The sequence below is a fragment of the Dromaius novaehollandiae genome, chromosome 6 (assembly GCF_036370855.1).
Source record: "Dromaius novaehollandiae isolate bDroNov1 chromosome 6, bDroNov1.hap1, whole genome shotgun sequence".
In the NCBI taxonomy this organism is placed as follows: domain Eukaryota; kingdom Metazoa; phylum Chordata; class Aves; order Casuariiformes; family Dromaiidae; genus Dromaius; species Dromaius novaehollandiae.
In genome coordinates, this window is record NC_088103.1 from 14,743,541 (window position 1) to 14,767,250 (window position 23,710).

The window sequence follows — 23,710 nt, forward strand, 5'->3', positions numbered from 1 at the left end:
GTGTGTGCACAAACTCTCATGTACATACCTTTGCCAATGCATCTGATTTCTTGACACCCCTAGCTGTTTACATTCTGAGCCTACACACAGCTCTTCACAGACAGCTCAGTTGTACAATGGAGATGGAGCATTTATGTGTGCTAGGACTTTTTGTCATGCCAGATTGCGTTGTGATTGTGTGATCTTGATGAAAATTAGTTCATGGTTTGAATGAGAACCTCAGAAAGGGAAAGCATGTTGTATGTTTCCTAAAAGCTGGTTTGGATTTCAGGTTCTCTTTAAAAAGTGTCTACATTTCTACTGTCTCTGAATTGCCATGGAAAATGCGCAAGGGCAATTCTGTGATCTCTTCTAATGGTCCAACCTTGGTCTAGAAGTCCTGATTCACAAACCAAAGCCATTCAGACATATTGTCTACAGTCTACTAACAATGAAATGTCTCAAAGGGCAGGAATGATTGTTACAGAAGCAGAGCATGAAAATATCATCTGCCATGTCTACAGCATCCTGCAGCCATGGCTTCAGTATCTACCTATGAATCAAACATTCATTTTCCAGATGTTCAGTCTCAGCTGGCTGCTGGGGGCATTGCCTTTAAGCAATAGTTGGAATGTTTGGAGAATCAAAGTTCAAGATGTTCCCAGAAGCTTGCTTACTATCCTTCAGGATATTTATACAAGAATCCCAGGCAACAGGAGCAAATAAATAAGTATGTCCATCTCTTTTGCTATTATTATTATTATTTGAAAATGGCTTTTTCCTATTGGATTTCTTGATACCTTTCTAGTTGTTTGCTTTTGGAAGATCAGCATTACATTATCTGCCTTAGCTAGCTTTGATTCAGAGATGTGACATCTTGAAAATAATACTAAAGGATCTTTCTTGCATTTCTTGACTTATGCTCAAATGTGATTTAAAGGTTGGAGATAAATTCTAAACTTGATCTGTGCATATTCACACATCTCTGCCAGCGAGACAGCCTTTTGAAAGTGGGTGAACAGGAACCATAAAAAGAACATTCAGTGTATTTACAACATTAAAATGCATAGCCTTGTTTTTCTGGTACTAATCAAAGTTAAAAAGTTGTATCTGAACTTGGTCAGGGTTATTGATCACTGGTACTCATCCTTGTGCAAAGTTGCTTTCGACAGCTGTCCTGAAAGCTTAAGAACTCCCATAACTGTCCTTTGTTTCATGCACGCATACTGCTTAAATTGTAAAGATCTATCTTTAGCTGCAAACTGTAGTAGCATAAATGTTAAAAAGGAGTGATTTTAATTACAGCAGCAGAATAATTCCTCAGACTAAGTTAAATCCATGCTTTTGGCCAGTCTAACTTCAGCAGTGCAGTTCATAGTTGCTTCTTTTGAGGTGTTCTCTAGTATTTGTTCCCTGCCTGTCCCGTTTATCTTTCAGTCCTCCTTCCTGCATCTTTTTACAATTCTTTACCTCCTCTTCCTCTTCACCATTTTTGCCCAGATTATTGAATACTATATTTTCTTTTTATGCACTAAAACCATTTTAAACACTTTACTTTACAGGCTTATGTCTCTTGTTATAATGCAATCATTGTAGTTTTTCCTGGTCCCATTATTCTTTGCTTTCCATTTAAACTATCTTCTATATCACTTGCCTTAGTTTCTCTTCTCAAATATCTCTTGAAGCGAGAGTGAGAAGATCTGAGACCTGCACCTAAGAACTTCTCCAGCTTGTCCTGTTGAGTCTGGAAAGTCCTTTCAGAGACTTAAAACAATGCAATTTATTTGCTTAACTGTTTTTTTTTGCTTAATGGGTTTAAAGATGTTTTTACTGATGAATCTGGGATCATTTCATTTTGCCTGTATGTTACCAGAGAGGCAATAGCTCCAGCCATTCCAAGATGACCTTTTTAGTCCCTGAGTCTGGGTTAAAATGATTGTAAGCACATCTTGTCCAGAACCGTCACACCTTTCTTAGCTTTAATCTTCCTTCCAGTAGTGGGTATTAATCAATATCCTTTCACTGCATATGGTATTCTTCTGAAGTTTAAATGCTAATGGTGCCATTTGGCAAGGTGAGCTGCATTAGGTTATACAATATAACTGTAAATTGGAATTGTTTAAGCTTTCAAATTTGTTTTATGCCATTAGATTTTCTCATGATTCGTTTGCCTTTCTAATGGGATTTTAGCATATACTTTGTGTTTCAAAACTTGAAATGATGAATTAGGTAACACAGAGCCTTTAGGAACAGCCAGCCCCCTCAGCCGCATTTAATTCATAGAAGATCAGTAAGCAAAGAAGGTGGAGAGTCATAAAATACTAAGTAACAAAGTGATGCTGCCTTGGAAATCTAATGATTAATTAGAATAATAATAAGCAGAATGACTAAGATGATTTGTCTAAATCCTACTGAAGTGTTGGAATAGCTCGGTTGAGCAAGATCCTAAGGATGACTTTTACTCTTGCCCTCCTACCCTTTTCCTAGGTCTGTCATCTGTTCTTGGCTTACTTGAACCTGTGTAGAATTACCTCATGAGTTAATTTAAAACTCTTTCTACTGGAAACAAAGCAGAACATTAACTAGTTGATTCTCCTTCTGAACAACAGCAGGAGACCTTTAAATCCACGTGAGAAGGGTCTTCTCATCCCTTCTTCAAAGCATGCTCACATTTGCTGGCTGTTGAAGAAGTCTGGATGATCATCTTGACATATGGTAAGTTCTGAACTGAGACTTCCAAACTGGTCTCTGTTCCACCACAAGAGCATTACCGTATAGCCAAAGTCCCCTATCCTGCTAGTACAAACGAATCTCCCAGTCTGAGAAGGTGCTGTACTCCCTCAAGTTCCACATAGCCCGAAAACTCGGTATAAAACCCTTTACTGAAGGAAAGGGATTTGATTGCAGGGAGGTTTAAATAAGCTTCCACATGCAAGGAAGGAAGAGATCTATCTGATCATCAGATTTTGCTATCTGAGGAGCAAGCTGCCAGTTTGGGCTGCTTCTGTACCTGCTGTATTGTAAAAGAGGGGTGTAAGCAAACTGAATTCCATCTCCCCATCATAAGACAGCTATGACAGCTCCTAGCCCCTCACTGAATGCCTGCATAGCCATAAATGTGAGCAGTGCCCAAAGAAATCACTAGATTACCTCTTCATTCCCATAACCTTTTTTCCTCATCTTGACATTATCTGCATATTTAAAGTGCTTCTGCTGGCCTCAGATTTAGAAATGGTTTGAATCCTTCCTGACTTGAGAGGAGAAAAACAATGGCCAGTTTCATAGGCTGCCTAATGGCGTACTCTGTCATGTGTACCAAGTAATAGCACAACTATAGCTGAATAAGCATTTTAGATGTCTGAGTCCTTGTTTGTGATTTTTATCTCCAGTGGGAAACAGGCACATTTTTCACTAGTGTCCTGCTATAATATCATGTGTTAGTGTAGTAAATGGTATAGATTGAGTTTGTTTCTGCAGCCCTAGAATGCTATACCAGTGAGATCAAGAGCATCCATTCATTATCTCCCATTCTTTTATTTTGGAGATTTGAAACAAGGTCTCAGATACAAATGTTCTTATACATTTCTCCAACATTTCAAAGCACAACATTCAAAAGAGCAAGAGAGACATAACATTTGGTTGGGACAGAAAAAAACCTATATTCAGCATCATCACTAACAGGAATTTTTTGGTATATATCTGAGATGTAGATTTCTTCTGCAGTATGTCACTTCTTTCTTTGCTCTGCGACTCAGCTATCTTTTGGAAAGATGGAGGGAGAATAATATTTTCCTCCATCAAAAAAGACTGGAGGAGCTCAGCTGAAACAGTTGGAAAGAAAGCTATCATTGAGATAGGCAAAGTGTACAGCTACATCCTTTGGCCATTCTGTGTGATCCCCTTCATTTCTCTCCTTTGTCCAGAATGGCTGTCTTTGTGTGAAAAGCCCTTCAGTGAAGAATCAGCAAATGCATGTTCAGTAAAGTCAGAAGTACATCAAATTGCCAACATTAAAAAAATTCCCCTTAATATCCATGATTTATTTCTACAGCAAAGAATATTTAGCACTTCAAGGTTCAATACATAAAAATTTATACAGGTGCTGTGTATTTTTAAACCAGATGGGCTTCTTAGACAAGAGACGAGAACATATTGGATATAGCAAAACAAATCTAATTTTTCTAAGGTTTTTTTTTCAGTATGTTAGTTCTCATACATCAAGGGAGACTTGTGCTTCTGTCTCCAGAACAAGTGGAAGACAGATAGCAAATGAGCTAATATCCCTACATTGCTGTGCCAGACCAGTCCAACCAAGCGATATGAATGGACTAATATTTTAGAGGTACCAGCTTTCAGAGGTATTTGGGTCTTCTCCTGTCAGCTATGACATGACAGAAGAGCTACTGTTTATGGTGGTGATTTGAGTAATTCCAATCTCTGTCCCTGAGGAGCTGAAATGTGATTGCCTAGGAGCTGTTAGGTGGTGGTAGCTCCTTGCCTGGGCTGGTTTCAGATGAGTGACTTTGAAGTGAAGTGTGCTGCACAGTAGGTGATTGGAAAGAGCTGAGTTATTTAAGAATGGAAAGTTCTGGGTTGGTTATATTATTCACAATTTGTACTGTATTTGTTTCCAGATGAAAGATCATCGTTGTGCAAGGTACCGTATGCACAGCATGAGAATTCGTAGTCATCCTCCATTTTGGAAGATGGGTTTCTGAGTAGATAAGTCATTTGCAGGAACTCAGTAATTTTCAAGAATCCTAAAATATTGCCATGGCTTCACAACATTCCCTGCTTTATTCACAGTTTAAAAGACTTTATTATAGAAACCAGCGATTTGGTTTTTTTCCATGAGTATATCAACTCTGATTTTCCTTGTTGCTGTGGGTCTCTTATCAGGTGACCAGTTTGCTATGTGCATGTCTGAGAAAGATAGCCCGGTTGTGGTGATACTGTAATGAGGGTTTTTTTTCCATGAAAAATGTAAACACAAACCAGACCAAAACATTTTATGTCTTGATTTGCCTTGCAAATTGTCACCTTCTCATCAGAGAAAGTGAACAGCTTCGGCTGAAAAAGATTTAACTGAAAAGATTTTTATGAACATTTGATATATATCATGAGAAAAACAGATTTTCTGAAGTGTTTCTTTTGTCAGAAGCTCATGTTTTTCTTGTCAAATGTTTTTTAGAGCAGATTGTCCAGAAGTCCCTGCTCGTTGGTGTGTGTGACTGGAAAAAATGAAAGGCCTGGACCAAGAGAAATAGAGGCCCAAAAGATTTTGTCAAGCCATACAAAGAAGTTAGTGTCTGAGGACAGCTGGCAAGGAACTGGGATAAATAAGATAGAAAATGAAAAATTTGGCATCCCCCAAATCTATGTTTTTCCAGAGGAAATGTCCAAAGGAGTCTATTGCTCTGAAGTATTCGTGTCAAGTTTGAGGTATTGCTGCAGTCCAGTACATCTCTACCCTTTATTTTAACCTACACCTCACTTGCAGTTTAAACTGGGATAGCAACGTTTAGGAACCTACTTTGACTTCTGAAAAACATAAATCATACTCAGGCTCTCAGCTGGCTAATTCTTGACCCATTAAGGCAATTCATTTAACCTGCTAAAATAAAAAAATAACCTTCTGCAAATTCATGTGACAAATCTCTGGCTCCTGAATGAAGGAAAGTATACCTTGAAATTATGCAGAGGCTTAAAGGGCTCGTGAGTTCTTAAAAGCCACTATTTTTGAGGCCCCTTCATCCTGCATAAATGGCATATCTGCTGCCCACTTTATCCATCTGTTCTGCAACAGGACGCCGTCTGTTTCCATCATGGGAGGCTGTTGCAGCAGCACTGTGCTGCTGATAACTAGACTCCAGTCTATTAACCTCTTTGATTAAATGAATCTAAGAAGAACTAGAGACACTTTTGATATGTGTGTGCGTTTGATCATAGAGTTGGAGAATGCTCTTGATATCTGTTTGATCGCATCTGGGTTTTTAGAACACTCTTAAAAAATAAAAGCAGCAGCAACAAACTCAAAAGAGAGCCCCATAATGGCTCAGAGATAATGAGCTATTATTTTCTTGTATGATGATATCATTCCACTGTAATAGCAGTCCGCTTATTTCCCCAAGAAAACTTGGGAAGGGCAAAATATAGGTGTCTGTTTCCTGTCACTGTGAAACACAGTTATTTACAAAGCATATCCCTCTCCGGTGATTGGATTTCTTTTTTTGAAAGGCTAGGATGAAGCATGTTTCTGCATGTCTTGGCAGGGAGGGGTAGGTGGCTGCCTCAGTCATGTTAAATCCACATTAGATAGCACTTCAAGAAAAGACTGGAGAGTAAAGCTGTTGTTGTTGATGTAAAAGGTCACAGACATTAATAGCCTGCAGAACAATTCCAGGGTACAGAATTATTCACAGCTGCCAAAACACGAAGGAAAAGAGTAAAAAACAAAAAAAACAAAAGACAAGGGAAATAGAAGGTTGGAAACAATGGTATCTCTCCATCATTATTGCTGCTGTTTTACTTTTGAGGGTTTTTTTTTAAACTGTTCTTAGAGGGGAACAGGGGGGTTAATTTTGAGCCATTTTCTGCTTTCATCTTTTTAATGGCAATAGGAAATATGCCTTTTTTTGACTTGCTTTTGTTGCATTTTCTATCCTGTTCATTTAGAAGATTTTGTAGCAATATGAACTGCAGTAAATATTGATAAAATGCATGCTTTTCTGACTGAGAATATGCTCTGCTGAAGGCTTCTAAAGTGAGCCCATTCTAATTTTGTTTTTTCAAAGGCTCCACGCAAAGACAGAGGAGTGAAGATTCTGAAAAGGGAAAGGCCTGGAAGGGAGAGGAAGAGCAGCGAAAATGAAGGGAAGATGTTGAAGGTTCAGTGAGGAATATGGAGAAGTAACCATCTTTCCCTCCTCAAGTTCTTTTAGACAGAAAATACTCTGTTACTTAAAGAAAAACCAACAAAACCACATTACTCTCTTTGTTTTTAGGCTCAGTCATATACTGATTTGTGGCAGAAGCGCAGAAAGGAAATGTTTAGCTCTGGAAAGCCGTTCCAAAGAGGGAATGAAAAGCACCAGCAGTATCAAATGGTAAGTCTGTGTCTGTGCTGGTGTCCCTCCCTCCCTCTTGCCCAGGCACACAGCCCCTCTCCTGTCCTCCTAATCTCTTGCAGGCAGCAGGGGCTTCCAAGCAGGGGACAAAGAATAATAAGTCAGTGCTTATAGACCTTGGTACCTGCATGATTTGAGGTAGCTGTTGATAAGAAAAATTCTCATCTGTATACACTAGCATTTCTTATGCCAATGAAGTCACATATCTATCATTTTCATCTATGCTGCTGACAGATCAGGTGTAGACGTACCAGCAAATGACAAATTGGGCACATTAGAAGCCAAGTCTTATTATCTTGGCTAATAAATCGCTCATTCTTTGATTTGCTGAGTAGGATAGGAATAGACAATTTCTCTTTTTTCTTCCTGGCTGGAAAACAGAATTACTGTTTTATTTCTAGCAGCCCTTTCCTTTCCCGCCATCCCTCCTCTCTCCTTCAGTACAGATCAATAATTCTGTCCTTTCCAACAGATATATTCAAAAATCTACCAATCTACCTGTGCACATCCTGTAACAGGAGAAAGCCCTGGTCTGTATCTCCATCCTCTCATTCTAACAACTACAGTCCTTGTGTGCTTCTATCCATATTTTAGCTCTGGTTCCTATTACAGAGAAATCTTTGCAGGGATGGCTCAGGAGACTGCCAGCAGCGCACAACACCAGTGATGTGTAACACATCTGTCCCTCCTAGATTTGCCTCCAACACCGGTTATTGTCTTGTGTTGTTCTGGTGAAGCGAGTTCTCTCGCTTGGTGGTGTCTAACACACAGGATTCGCGGCACCCATTTAGTCTTAGTCTCGCCAAGGAAGCAAATAGTTAAATGATAAGTCAGGAAATCTTTTATGCTACTCGAGGTGGTATTGACTAGCTGAGGGGCAGTAGGTGTTGAGATGCGACTGCCATTTCTGTCTGTTTTCTGGAAATCCAAAGAAGGACCCTGTCTCCTAGGCTATCAGTCAGTCTAGTACAAAATTCACTTCAAAAACTGGAAGATGTTTTATTTGAAGCAATGCTTTTCTTAAGTGAATGAAATGGCAACAGTGTTTGAGTCTGAAAAAGATATACAGAGATGGACAACTCAGACTTTCCCATTTTAGCCATACCTCTGGCAAGAGGAGGGAATGTACCATGGTCTTCACTTGGGTGAAAGACAGGTATTCCTGCTTTCTTTCCTGGTATCACTCTAAGAAGCACGTGGTGTGAAGAATAACGCCGGGTTGGTTAACAGTTAGTCAGTGTTCAGGCCACTGCACCTGGGCATGGTCCGGTCATGCAGAAGAGTGAGGAGAGGTGCGGCAGTTACTGGAGGTCCTGGGAACAGCTGTAATGTGGTATGTAGGACTGCCGCTGGTGCTAGCTGCCTAGTGTTTTGACATATGTAAGGGCCAAATGCCACTTCCTGGAGGCATACAAAGTTGGGTGAAATTCAGTGGCTAATGAAGAATTACTGTATTTTCTCTTAATTTTTTTCTAGTCTACACATGCAGTAGAGCTTCAGTATTCATGCTGTCTGTGAATCAGTAGAGTTTGATTTGATGTTGATAATCTCAGCAGATATGGAAACATGAACTAATCCCTAACCAGTAATAGCAGGGCCTTTCCAGATTTGGACAGAGGCAGCCTGAATGGTCTAAGTGTATGGATTCTCAATCAAACATTTTTCCTGGGGACTTGCAGTCAGATGCCTATAAAAACAAAAAGCAAGCAAAACCCCCAATCTAAAATAGTTAAAATAAACATTACTTCTAAGGACATAAAGAAAATGGAATAGGTTGTCATAGTTCAGTCCATGACTCTCTAACCTGTGCTTTTCACAAGGAGGTGTTCCTGCCATAAAGATAGCCCTAGAAGTATCCATTAATTTATAAAAAACTGTTGACATGCCACACAGAATCGAACAACTGTCACTCTGAATGGAAAGGGGAAAGGAGATGAAAAGCCAACCCAACAAATCCTTTCTCTTTCAAGGGAAAGAAAAAAAAGAATCTATATTTCTGTTATGTGACTGCTACTGGCAGACAGCTCACCCATCCTGCCTTTTTCTTTCCTCTGATCGTCTGGTAATCAAAACAGCCAGGGAATCTGAGACAGGCTTGATCAGGAATTAGATCACATGTAAATGTTGGCAATGCAGGCTTTTATGGTAATAAAGGAACGCTATCAATGAAAACCAAAGGAACTGTCTTTATTTTGGAGAGGTGACATTGCTTTTACTCTGTTCTTGCCTTGTTCCAGATACTAATTCATATCTTGCAAGGTAGCAAGAACATTGCACCATCTTCTCCAGATGCCACATGTTGGGAGGGAGGAAAGAAAGAAGTGAGCTAATATGATCTTTCTGTGATTATCCTTCTGTCATGAAAATGTTGGAATGTGCAGGTGGAGCCAGAATGATTTTTCCTAATTCTGAGCTTGTAATGAAAGCTTAGGCTTGAAAAGTAAAACAAACAACATTAGAATATTACTTCTGTTGACAGCCTGTGGGGAAATCACAAGTACAGGAGGGGAAAGGAGAAAGGCGATGGAGGCATGAATTTTTTTCTGTATACCTGTGTGGGCTAGGTTGGAGATTTTGCCATTCAGTTTAGCTCCTATTGAAGTGCTGTTCTGTTTCAGCATTGACGTTTCAGAAGACTGCTTTGACATCTTCCTTGAATGATGCTGACACTTAGGACAAAGCTAATTTCCTTACCCTACTACTGTATTGTCAACTGGTGTTTCCAGAAACATGGTTGAAAAAATACACTTGCTCACTTGGCATGTCTGTAACCATGGCCCTAGTTGTAGTTGTTTTTCGTGTGAGGAAGGGGAATGGATGTGACCTGCAGAGGGATGGGATGGCAGCCTCAGATGAAGATGGTTATCATCTAAGTAGCCAAGGTATATTCAAGGATGGAAGGCAAGTGTAACATTTAACTCCTGTAAATTAGTGGGATTTGATTAAATCAGCATTTAGCAGCTCAGAGACTGACCTATCACTTTTTACATTTTCAAGAGTTGGTTAAAAACTAGGGGATGATTCTCTGCCAACTTTCATTAAATCTACTGTAATCCCCATCTGAACCTGAGAAGCCTCTCAAAGAGTGGCAGCTGCCAGACAGTTGCCCTTTGCTGCTAGTTATTGGGAAGCACAATGTGCCACTAAAGACAAGGCTTGAATGGGATTTTTATTCCATGTACACATGGAAATTCTGCTGCCTTACGCACACAGCTGAGATGGACGTACAGTAAAAGTCACTGGTGCACCACAAAGTGCCAGCAAAAAGCAAAAGTTGTGTGGTGCTGGAACAGAAAAGGAGTAACTATTTAGTCATGTTGACAGCTGCCCAGATTTCAGTGTGCGCACTTGATCTTATAGCTTGGGAAAAAATCTTATTGAGGCACTCAAATTCATCCTGATCAGATTTGTCAAAATAAAAGAACATCCTGCGGTCAAGCCAGATAGGCTCCCATGCCTCAGCCTTACTGACACGGTGCTGTCGTACTGCAGTGAGATGTGATTATTCTGCAGGCTCTGACTGTGGCAGTGCCAGATGCAGAGAGCAGACCAGCAGCACAGGAGAGGACCAGGCATGAGGAGGAGTATCCAGACAAAGAGAGTTCTACACGTCCTTGGAGCAAATCTTTCAAGCAAAGGAAATGTGGCTGCCTTCCCATGTGCCTCGCCTTCCCTTGGAAGGTGGTCACTGTGAGGCTTCATATGGTGGGTGTAGATAGAGATACCACAGATCAAGTGATAAATACCATCACTGGAAAGTCAGATTTTGCCCCTTCTGGCAACTGAATGATGATTCTTTATTTAGACAAAAAAAAAATATTACCCATAATTCAACTGCCTCTGAAAGATTTCTCAAAACAGACTGTAAAGTGAAGCAAAATTAAGTCAATTTTGCAAACCTCGTGTTCCTGCCTCTGTTGTGTATCTGGTCTTTTTAATAGCTGAGAGCTGATTCCAAGGGACAGACCTCTATATCAAGCAGGCCAACGTATCTCTGCACAGATGTCAAGGATCTGAGCGCTGCTTTTGGTATTATGTAAAGCGAATGTAAGCACAGATGGAGCTGGGGAGAGTGTGGCAGACATTTCTTGGGGATTCAAGAACCTCATGCATTTAAGCTGGTTCTGCTTTGGCTATCACGCAACCTATTTTTAACTCTTTACTTTGTATTTCTCTGTCATTATGTCAGAAGTAATCTTGTAGCAGTCCTGGTGGCCCAGTGCAGGCTGCAGACTCAGCCTTCCAAAATTCGGGTGCGTCATTTGCCTGATCTCAGGGACAGGGGATGAAGAAGACCTGAGCATGTGTAGGCACCACTCGCTAGGGGCACTGGGATTTGCAGGTGCATTTCCAACAGCAGAATTTCCCCCTTAATATTTAAACAAGGGCAGGCAAACTGGTGAGATTCAGGTGTACACTTCACCTGGGCTGCGGACTTTCCTGGCAATATTAGTACTTGAACTGCTCAATCCAACAGGCAGCACCACACTCCTTTAAAAAAAAAAAAAAAAAAAAAAAAAATTCTAGTGTTCACCTCTCTGGGCTCTTTCTTTGTCCCCAAATCTGTGGGGGCTAGCAACATGTGATCTTGTTGCTGAAAATATATTTCAGCTCTAAGTGCTCTAAGTGGCCTGGCTTACACTGAAGATTCCCTTCGCTTGCAGTGAGAGTCCATTCTGTCATAACTGAGCATAGCTCGGTTGCAGGAAGATGGATGTCACATGCTGCATGCCTGTTGCTTTAACGTGTCCCCACACATCTGTGTCTGAGCAGCAACAGAAATACTACGTCTAACCTTTTCAAGGCTGGAGTCCCCCACAGTTCTCACAGAAAGGAGGAGCTGTGTATGATAAGAAAGACTTTTATTGATTTGTTTTTGTACACACTGTTTCATTCTGTTTTTCCTTGCTTTGCATAAACCATGTGAGCATCAGCAAAATGCTGAAAAAAAGAGATTCTAGCTGTTTTTATCCATGCATCTGAAGTTCTGCTGCTGTCCATCCTGTTCCAACACTTTTCTTTCCTGCTTTAAATTGTCATGCAAGGCTTTGTGATACTGCTTACAAAAGACACGAGGAGGGACAAATCTTGGGTAGTGTTTTTGTATTTAAATTCCTTTAATGTTTCAGCTTACTTGATTTTGAAATTAATGCTAAAGACAATCTGATGAGAGGCCAAGGCATCTGCCAGTATTTCATACTAGTTGAAGTTATTGCAGGACAGGGTTGGAAACTCAGCTGACGTCCTCCTGAGATGTTGGAACTGTTTGACAGTTCCTCACCTCTGCAAGATCAATAGAGGGGGAATAATAACAGTATGATTTTCCTTTCTGTTTTCCTCTGATACAGCTTTTCTGTTTCTAGAACTAAGCAGTACAGCAGGCAGAACCACTGAGAGATGTGGCACAAGTATTATGCAAGTAACACAGCTCTCCAGGGGAGAGGCTTTGAGAGTATCTCCATCTTTTGGAAATAGCTCTGCCTGTAGCATGCCATCTGGAGCACTGTAGGGTTTGCGTGATGCGAAGGGCATCTTGGTTCCCATGACAAACAGGCTGCTTTGGCAGCTGCCATGACCTGAGTCACTTCCAGGAGCTGCATACCCCAGGGGCTCTGAGGTGGCGCCCCTGAGGCCGACCTGGGGCAGGACAGCCCAGTGGCACCTTGGCCAGGAGGGAATGAAGCGTGAAACTAGGGTCCCACAGCAAAGTGGCAGTCAGTTTTGGGGGTGCCTCCTCACCGCTTTGGTAGCACTGTTGGCCTTCTGTCCCCTGTCTCAGGAGTGCCCAGGGTGAAATTCAGTCTGCATTCACTCCCTGCCAGCTTCATCCCTACGCTGTGATCCCCACCCAGCCCTTTGCACACTCGCTCATTGCTCTCAGGATCAGTCAATCTGGACTCATAAACTGCTTGCAAGTACCCCTTGACTTCTCCTAGCATAGAGACAAGACTCCATCCCAACCTAAATGGAAGTGCTTTGATCTGACCTCAGACACTTCTCCCTTGTACTGGAAGTGTAGAAAAGAAACTATCACAAGAAACATCTCACAGGCTTATTCCAGCTCTTCGTCAGCCCGCAGTGCAGTTGCCTGTGCCTACGGGCTTCCTTGTTCCTGGGCCAGCCACGCTGGCTGGGCAGTGCCTGTTTCATTCGTGCCCTTCTCTTCGTGCACAAATCTGCACCACGCAGCTTTGAGCCAGACGTCGAGCATGTTACTTTTCCTTACCCTGGCAAAGCCAGGGGCCGATGAGCAGGTGCTTCAGTACATCTTCCCCTCCTGTGCAGAAGGCAGGGTTGGCAGATGTGAAATACCTTCTTGAGACCGTCTTTCTGTGCAGGCGCTCTCTGAGAATGGGTGACCTCAGGGAGACTCCAGAGACAGTAAAGGCAAAAAAAGATCTTTCAGCTGGTGCCATTTGATAATGAAGACATGTTTCAGCTCCTCTTTTACAGCCACATGGATGGACTGCCTCTTCCACTTGAAGAAAACGTCTTCCAGAGAGGGGGAATTAACTGTCATTTTTGAAAGAAGAGCTGTGCCATATCAGCTGTTATAAGCTGACAGCACTATGGAGCTATGCTGTTTTACAGACCTATAGCTCCAGCCCAGTATCCTCTATAAAAGCTGAGGAAATAGATTTATTACATGAATTTAAGTTACGTTATGTAAATACATTGTTTCCCTGAGAAGTCTGGCTCTTTCCTTTTGTTTTCTGGTAGTTCATCCAGGCAATACTTTGACACCTGAATTATTTCTCCATAGCAGTGGTGATGGGGTAGAAGAGGCAGTGTCCTTGGTCCTCCAGCTGACACTAGATGGGAAGTGACTGATAAACTAAGGCTGAGGAAAACTTCTTTGGAGTTCTCTTGTTTTCAGTGGCATTTACAGATCCCCTTTGGCTCTGCCTCTTTCCACATGAAGATGTTCAACTGCTGACACACTCTAGTTAACGAACACCTCACAACCTCCCTTGACGTCAGTAAACATTTCTATGGTATGTTTTGGGAACAGACGCAATAAGATACATTAATTTCCCCATTCTTTTTCCCTCGGTCTCTAGCAGAGCTGAGAATAAGCCCCTGTCTTCCTACTTTCAGTGCTTTAATGTGATCACTAGACAATGTCCAGCTGATTTTTGTACTGAAACGTTTCTCATTAAAAAATCTGTATCTGTCCTATTTTTGGAAGGAGGTGTATTGGACTCTTTTTGCCGCTTTCGCAAAGAGCCGTTCTTCCCTGTTCACAGACTTGGGGAAAGTTGTGCCACCGGCAGGAATCCACGTCTGTTGGCACAGACCACAGCTGTGGAGGTGTCCCTCCTGCTCTGCCGCTGGGATGCTGCATGTCGGCATGAAGGTACGATACTTCTGCTGAAACTGCCGACCAGCATGCAGTGAGTGCCTCCTGCGTCCAGCACAGCATATGGCAAACGCCATAGGATTTGCGTGTTGTCCATTTTGCATGTAAGTGCTATCTGGGGGCATAGAGATGGTGGTTTTGCACATATGAAATAGATAAAATGTCAGTTCTTTCAGGAAAGTTAGACTTCTTTAGCTGGCAAAGTGGTAAAAAGATGATCTTAAGTTTCTAAACATTGGGCAATTTACTAATACTGAGATATATTTGATGCAGTGGCCCCAAGCTTTGTCACACCCAAGGCATGCTATGAATTTTAGGGTCTTCCAATATATCGATGCAGAATACCGTATTTTTCTTCTGTTTAAGGGTGTGAATAAAAGGCCTTGTGGCAATCCACTCTTTCCAAGTAAAGGAACGCCATGCTATTCAGCAGAGAGCCACAGCAAGCCACTTACTCTGCTATTAAAACCTAGAAAATGTGCTTTTTAGCACAGGAGCCTTAGTAAACTACATCTGTTGTGTGGCACAGAAGCAGCACTTATTTAGAAATGAGGATGCTTTATAGCTGGCTGTTTACACAGGTCAGAGGGTCTTTGTTCAATATGGCTAATTAACTTGATGCTTGGAAATTTAAAGGCAGCATGAAAGTACTCTGGGAGAAAATGTGATGACAAGGGTAACAGTAACTGGGAAATTGTGCTGCACATCACACCTTCCTTTTGGTTAGAGAATAATTGGTTTTGCATAAGATGTTCACAGTCTTTGCCTGAAGCATGTGTACAAACAAAGGCCCAGTCCTTTGGAGGCCCATTGGAAGGGCAATTTGGATATTTTGTTGTTGCTAAATCCCTCCTGACCGAGTTTATACTAGTGTTATACTAGTATTTGCCAACCATTCAGAAAGATGCCTTCTGCAAGGAAGAAGGATTTGCTGCTTGGAGCACAGGAGAAAAATCAGTGGAAAACATGATGAAGTTTAAATTGCAGAAGGAGTGTCACTGAAAGATTTTTGTTTTGTCTGTTTAAATCAAAGATTAGTACCTTGTTTTGTATACAGTTCTTTTCATGTTCTAGATGTCTTAAATTTTCTTTCTGAAGTATATGTATCTGTATATACAATGCAGCTTTGGCCAGTTGCAACACAGTGAGTGTATGGGTAAAGAGTCGTTAGGTGTCCCTGCCATCCTGGGAGAAAGGCAATAGGCAGGCTCCTGGGCTTCACCTTCTTCAGAGGCAGGCAGCCTAAAGAGCCGTAGGATGAGTGTGCGTAGTGCTCTTTGATAACTGACCTAGATTTGTGGTTAGCCAGCACTCTGTGGACGTGACTGTTCATAAGAAAGCATGGCTGTGCGATACTCTCCAAAGCTTTGGGGAAGAGGTTAGCTACCGTTTTGAAAACATAAACTGCAGAGCAAACGCACAATTTTAGCAGTGTAGCCTATCGTAGTCAGTGAGATATTCATGCTTTTCACCTTTGCTAAGCATGCTGTACACTCCTCCTTTCCCGTGTGACTACCAGCCCGAGGCAGGAGAGGTCACTGTGGTATTTGACCTAAAAGGGTGCAGTTCTTTCACTACAAATCTTAGCACTGAATTTTCTGCCAATATTGCCATGAGGTCTAAATCCATAGCCATCCTGACCGAAAAGGCAAGACACATTTCAGTTGTGCCCCGTTTGCACTACGTGAGCTGACTTTACGCAATACTAGAGGAGACTGGACCAAAGGCAAGACCCCTGCTGGAAGTCTTGTGGGCTGTTACCTTGTCTCTGGTGGAAGGTTAGTGAAAGGTTTTGCTTTAACTGGCGTGATACTGCTTTAGGACTGTTACAGGAGTCTGCATAGTTCCAGGCTATTTTGGTGTCACATTCCCTTTTGCACCACCAGTCTCTGTGTGACAGAGCTTCCTGCGCTCGCTTGTGGGTCTCCCTTCCAGCATCTGTGTCCCCCAGCGGGAGAGTAGAGCCTGCTCTAGTCGTGTTTCACACGCATTACCATGAACACACACTTGAGGGCCACAGATCTTCAGCTTAGCATCTCCTGCCTTCATCAGATTTATTATTCACTTGGAGAGGGAGTGGGAGTGCTTTCCATCCCTCTACAGCTTTTATTTTCAAATACAAGGCAGAGTGGTCAATAATCTGTTCTGATGGTAGTTTTATTTAGTTTATTCCTGTCTCAAGTATTAGTTTCCTGAGCAATTTTATCATCTGCAGCTTTGATGTTATCTGCTCAGTCCAGCGTGACAAACACTCTGTCCCTGCCCCTTCTGTGGCACACCAGAGTCGTCTTGATGCCCTGAGCCACTGTGTAGTTTGGCATGCAAGAGGCAGTTAAATAATTTCTGAGTCGCATGCAATTGGCCATCCTTGAACTCAGTAGTCATCTATGATCCATCCGGAAGAGTTGGAAAAATACATGTATTTCTATCTACCCCTACACTTTTGAATCCTTCAACAATAAAACGGTTAATTTCCCTCCACACATAGCCATTTTTCGTTGCATAGTGGGGGGTGACCCCATACGTTCAGCCTTTTAACTGTGATTTCTGCATAATTAGGTACATATATGAATTGAAGTGCTTAGGAGAAGACTGGTCTCTCATTCACTGTGTCGGCTGGTGTTACCTGCAGATAACCACACGCAAGCAGCTCTTCATTCCTGACAGTGGTGGGAGGTGAAGAGCATACCTGCAACGAAACCAAAACAAGGGATGATACAAAACATTTGCTGTTAGCCAGGAGTAGGGTTATTTAGAGCATTCTTAAAACCTTGACAAAAGATTTCTGCAGAGACTTGCACAGTGTGAAACAAGTAGTCAAGAAACAGCTGACATGCTGTACAGCACTGTGCTATAGGCTAAAAGGTGCAAGACAAAGGTCTGGTTTTCCCCAAACCCAAGTACTGAGTCATTTGTACTTAATGCAGGAACCAAGTACTGATGCTTTGATTGTAAATACATGCCCTGGAGACAACAAGCTGAGCTCTGCTGGCCCCGTGCCATGTTGTGGCACGTTACTCATCTCCAGGAGCATCTGCAAGGTCAGATTTTGAGGTGCTTATTCAGAAATGTTGTATGAAAAGTGTCCCCATAGTGAGAACATAGGTGTTGCTTTTTATCACACAAGCTAATGTTGTCAAAGGAAAAGTACCTGTTGAGATAAAGATTTTAATTAATGAAAGCAAGGCCTTAGGGTTTGGGGTTTTGCCCATTGCCCTGATTTAGACCAAATTCAGCAAAAGTTATGAAAGCCAAACAGACCAAGGATGCTTCCTTTGCAACCATTAAAATGTGGGCTTTGTTGGGCAGAGGAACAACATGTAAATTTGCCTTACCATCTCTGACCAGGGGTGCTGTCTGTCCCCAGTGCCAGGTCTGTCATCTAATTTTGTTTTAAAACTGTATCATGTAACATAGTGTTATGCTGTTGAGAAGCATCAGAGAATGAAAGAAAAAATGACTGCCATTCCTTTTGAGAACAATCACATTTTTGTGGTAGATATTTTCTGTGTTTCTATTTCTCTCTTGTTTTTCAGAGTATTTATGTACATGGAGGAGGATCTCTGTTTCCAGAGAGATCATCTGTTCCTGCTGCTTAAACCTTATTTGATGTCATGATCTTGGTTGCCGTGGAAATGATTAAGCTGTCATCAACAGGATTCAGATGGGAATAAGCACTGGGAGAAGATGATACAAAGGTCCTTCTTTTATGCAAATTATCTGCATTTAAGAATGGCAAACAAGCAAAAAGTAGTGGCAAACCCCCACCTCAAATCGCCATTCAGCCTGAGCAGACTTCACCTTAAAATAAGCCTATTTTTCCCAGGGGACGTCAGATGGTGTCTAGAAAATGTCACTGTCACCCATGGCTGTGGAAGTGGCAGAAGGGGGCTTGAGGTCAGTGAACCTCTCCTAGTTCCTTCTGTTTGAAAGAGTAACAAATTCTAAAGTAGAAGCCGAACTCCTTTTTGTGCTATGCTTTGAGCAGGTGCTATATGCTGCAAAAGTAAGTAAAACTAGTACATTTTTCCTGGATGCAAATGGATATGCAACATGCAGAGCATTGGGGAGTCCTGTCCTCTGCTTTTAGGTATCTGCCCAGAGTTGTGTTAAGCATAGAAAGTGATGCTGGGAGGAGTAATGCTCCCAGACATTAGATAAGGTTATGTTGCCTGAGGAAAATGAAATATCTCCCAGAAGTGCCTTTGCATTTAATTAATATGTGTTTAGAGTCGATGGCAATTCTCCAAAGAGAACTTGTGTTAACCACCAGATGATTGCATTTGGAACTGCACAGGGGACCTGTCAGGATTTGGTGAATATACATGGGAAGCAGGTCATCTAGTTTCTGTATTTGCAGTTGTAATTAAAAAGACAAACTGTACAGAAAGAGAAAATCAACAGTCATCTTGATAATTAGGTTAATACCCCTATGCCCATCCACTGTGTCTTTTGAAGTATACAATGTTGCTGTCTCAGTGGTAGGTGTAAATGCCTTCACAGTAAGTCAAGCCCAGTTAATATTACTTTTCTGAGTTGTGGCAGCACTAATGTCTCTAACACACTCTGTATTCAGCAAAAGGAGGGAAATGCTCGAGCGGAAACAAATTAAGGTTATTTTCTTATTAGAGAACTCTCCTAAAAAGGTGTTTTTGCAGAATCTCCTGATACTGTTGATCTGAAGCTCTAAGTAGTCTGCTCTTTACTTGCAGCTAAAATTATACACGTGGGGTAGTGAGCAGTTGATACATGACTAAACTGTTCCCTTATTCAGACATTGATAGGATGTTGTTATAAGGCATCAGGAAAGATTAGGATGAAAACAGGAAAAGCTTTCTTAACTTTTCCATTCCTGCTGGTGCCTCATGGAATGCGTTGAAAGAGTTTCCACTTGAAAAGCATTCCCTGTGCACGTTACCTGCCACTGTTTTGTTGCTTCTCGTGACAGCTTGTCAGAGGGGGCACGGCCTGGGCCGCTCTTTGAATCTGGCACTTCATGATCTTTGGATGATGCTGCGAACTCATTTTGGGAATGTTTAGGTCCCAGGTTTTAAAGAGTCACCTACATTTATTTTGTTCCCCCCATGGAGCACTTTTTTGAGATAACACCACAGAAGCTTTCTTAGATGCCAGAATGTTGTATTGCATGGTAGAAATAAGCATGTGCACCCAGAAGAGCAGATTAAATGAAAGATCTTGTTAATTTTTCTCCCAGTGAAAACAGCAGGAAAGCCTTAAAAATGCTGATAATCCAGTTGGTGCCATGGTTGCTCTACACTTCAGAATACAATCTCACTCCTTGGGGTGTCTGTGCTGGTGGGGTTGTGGATACTGCTGAAAGCAGGCTTAAATAAATGCATCATAAAATCATATCAGCTACCTCAGCCAGGCATAAGCTACAGATCTGATCCTTTTTAAAAACAGATAAAATTTATTTCTGTAAATTTCCTTGGTGGGGAGTCAGTTTTTACTAAAAGACCACTGAAGTAGCTTTTGGTGAATTTTGAATAGGCCAGACCAGTTCTGAGCTGATATGTGATTACCACCTGGCAAAATCCTGGCATTCTGGCTTTACCCTTGTTCCTTGCATTTCTAAATGTATGGGAACACCCTCCCACCCTCCTTCCTCATGTATATTCACATGTGAACATGTGCAAGCACAGTGAAAGACAGATGAACACAAACACACAGGCTCAGGAGGGATCTCCAAGCTCAGTCCACTAACCCGCTGCAGCAGGGTGGTTTCTGTTGTCAGCTTTTCAGAGCAGAGTTCCCCAGTACAAGCATGCAGAAATGTGGCCTGGCTCATTTGTATGAATATGCAGTTCATACACGCACACCACATGCAGATGTGGTGCTAGCTGGTAATGAGGTTACCAGGAGTGTCTGACTGCAAACCTAAGAAATATGTTGTCATTCAATAACTAGATAGAGCAAACTTTGCTCTTTTTGACTTTAGATGGAGTCTGAAAATGAATTTAATCTTAGATCTAGTTAAGAGTGTAAGGCACTATCTGCCCTCTTGCTACATGCTATAGAATCTTTCCTCTTGCAAGTTTTACAGCTATGTAATTCCACTGACTACAGGGGAAATATTTCTTATTTACAGCAAATGTAAGAAAGGCAGTCAGGTCATTGGCATTGATACCTGGAGAAGCCAAAAAAAGTGTGAGGTAGGCTTCTCCTCAGGTACCAGTAATGTTTTTCCACTAGAAATATCATCACAGGAGGCTTACACCACTTCATTCTTCTTACTGCCTTTTAAATGTCACGCTGCAGTGCTTGGTTTAGTAATGTGACATACAGTGCTCCTACTGACATCGTGGAAAGCAAAGAGTTATCATCTGGTGCTGCAATTACAGTTAACAAGGAGAAGCTTGGTCTGTTGGCAAGGCTACAAAGTGCCTTATGTTTTAATGACAATGGCTGTCAAACACTGCACAGATATGCCTCAGAATTAATATCTGAGCAGTTAGCACAAGAGGTCCTTGTGCATGACTGAGAGATGTGGTTACAGAAATAATGCAAATATTGATAGCAGTTAAGCATAGGAATCTCAGTGTGGTTTCCCGTTTATCTTTTATCGTTTTTCTGGCAGATTTTTTTCACAATGTCATTTCTTGAAAAGGTCATTGGCTTCTACATAAAGTTTTTGCACTTGAAAATTTTCTTTTCATCATACTTTTGTGCAGTATTTTAGACCTTGGGGGTATCAAGGACTGTATTGTGTAATGCGTACTACCTGCGGTTAAGAAACTTTTTAATAGGTAAGTTGGAAAGCGTAAATTCAGAAATTGACAGGGCAAAGGGACAACTATATTGTCATTTAAGAGATTGAGGAAGGACACCTAGGTCAGTTTTGATGAAGTAACCTAAGCAAATTGGGGTGTTCTAGGAGGCTGCAGACCTGTTGTGCTCTTCTTCTCCGTTAATCCTGGCTAGTGTGGTGGCATATTCTTGAGAGCGTGGCTGAGCCACCACTTCCCTTCATGGAGAGTCTGTGGCCATTCCTCATTTAATCATCTATCAACATCCTGCCAAACGGCTAGTGGAGGCAGTGTGGTTTTCACCTGTGAGAGAGCAGAGAGCTGGGCCTAACTAAGCGAGTGCTGTTAAGATGCTAAGCTAAGAGGCTGCATGTTCTCAAGGACAGAATATTTGCAGTATCAAATCTTCCACCAATTACTGGCCAAACCCCCAGACCTGTGTGTGTGACATTTCTGTTGAGCTGGCTTGTTCCCTGACAGATGTTCAGTGCCTCAGTGTCCCTGTTCAGAGCAATGGGTGTGATTCAGATGGCAGGATTACCCAGAGTCAGTAAGTTTAGTGCCTCTACTGCCCGCTTTCTGCATCATAGGAGAGGCTTTGATGGGTTGTCTTTAATGCATACAGTACACACATTCCATATATCAGTCTTCTGAATCTAACGTTTACCTAGTAGATTGCTTTCCTCACTTCTCAACGTATTTACCTCTCAGTAAAGAGTTCAGCCCTCCTTGGAGGAATCACTGTTATTTGGAGCCTTCTTAACATGATTAGAAACAGATCTTACAGGGAGGATATACCCTGTGCTGCAGAACAGCTTTGTCAGATATGCTTCCCGCCCTGAAATAAGAGGCTTAATCAGGTTTTATATTCTGAAAATCGTGTCAGACATGAAGGGCTTTCCACCGTCCTGTGCACTCTCTTCTGCCTGGGTTCCCATCACCTTGCACGGGAGGCAGGGCCTTGCAGCAAGTGTGCAGGAGAGAGACCATGTCCCAGCTCTGATACACCCTGTGGGCAAGGGACTGGCAGAGCTCCCCGTGTGCTGTTTGAGACGCCTTTTGCAGCGCGTGTGTACCCAGGGGTCTCCTGCCATCCCTCTCTAGTGCTATATCATTGCATGCAGGCCTGTGGGCTATGCTAAATCAACACCATGTTCCTAACTATTCATGTATTTATGTTTATTGATATACTCACATTCTCTTTATTTCATTCTCTTCCCCTACTTGCCAGGAAAAGTATGCATTTGAATCTATGCCTGGCAGAGAATTGGTGTTATCCCTGGAGCTCCCAAGCATAGGGCAAAGGAGATGAATGGCAAAAATACAAGCTGAAAACAGATGGGGATTTGACAAGCTCTGAAATTGCTCTTATGTCTCATCTGGGGCTGAGAGCGCCCTTCAGCCGTACTTGGAACTGACAGAACTCAGCAAATGCTGCTGTGTGTCACTCGTCTCGGCCTTCGTGTGGTTACATGTTTTTACTGTTCTTGCCAGGTAAGGAAAGAAATGGCTTATCTCAAGGACCGGGAGCCTCAGTGGCGTACAAGGCAAGCAGAGACATCCAGGAACACTGTCCTCTCTACTGTAGTCAGAGGTCAGTGATCATCCTCCAGAATTGTTGGGCAGATCCCACTACTACAGGCTTTGAAAGGCTTCTTTTCTATTTTGGGCTTTTTTTTTTTTTTTCGTTTGAAGAGAATCTTAAAAAGACACAATACCTATCATTCTCTGTCCCTTTCCCTCTTTAAAGCAACAGCAAAAATTGGTCAATTAGATCAGTCCCCCTCCAAGTATGACACTTACAAAAAAGGTAAAGAATCATCCAAAGAGTTTTGTATCAGAATAAAGGAAATTTCCTCCCTTCAGTTTCTTCAGTCAAGCAACTTTTTTCTCTCCTGTGTGATTCAGTTTTACTCTTTGCTGAACTACTGCTTATCTGGACTTCGTCTCCATGTAGTTGCTTTGCTGTTCTGTACCTAGAAGTGTGTCTTGCAAGGGCAAATTTATACTGAGGTTTAATATTTTAAAGGCTGAATCATCAAACAATAGGTTGAGTGTATTCAGTGTAGCATCCTAGTCCCATCAGTGTTATAAATGCTTCTGCCAGGCTGAAGCTCAAATGGAAAACAAGAAATGAGAGAAAAAACACAGAGGGTCTCAGGACAAGGAGAATTTATCTGAATTTTAAAATGAAGTTCCAGACGTGTGTTTGCTGATTAAGTCAATATCTCAAGAGAGCAGTAATTTACTCATTATGTGCAGATCCAGAAAGTCCTTTGAAGTTAAGAGAAAAAAGGAAAGAAAAAAGAGGAGGTAAAAACATTTTGCCATATGATCCTTTTCCCTGCTATTCCCACCTATCTTTCGAATGCTTCATTTTAGGCTGACTCTCTGCAACTGAAAACCCTGAGATGAAAATCACAAGAGGTTGCTTAACAAACACCATGCACTAGGTTCAGCTAAGCTCAGTGGATCTG

The 23,710-nt window shown here is 41.8% G+C and overlaps 1 long non-coding RNA gene across 1 annotated transcript in view; it reads left to right on the forward strand.

Moving 5' to 3' along the window:
- Window positions 1-573: 573 nt before the first annotated feature.
- Window positions 574-23,710, forward strand: part of LOC135328800 (uncharacterized) — a 34,063-nt gene continuing 10,926 nt past the window's right edge. The window contains exons 1-4 of the long non-coding RNA XR_010389838.1: window positions 574-709; window positions 2,589-2,694; window positions 6,774-6,888; window positions 6,984-7,085. This is a non-coding gene — a long non-coding RNA (uncharacterized LOC135328800). The remainder of the gene's footprint in view (window positions 710-2,588; window positions 2,695-6,773; window positions 6,889-6,983; window positions 7,086-23,710) is intronic.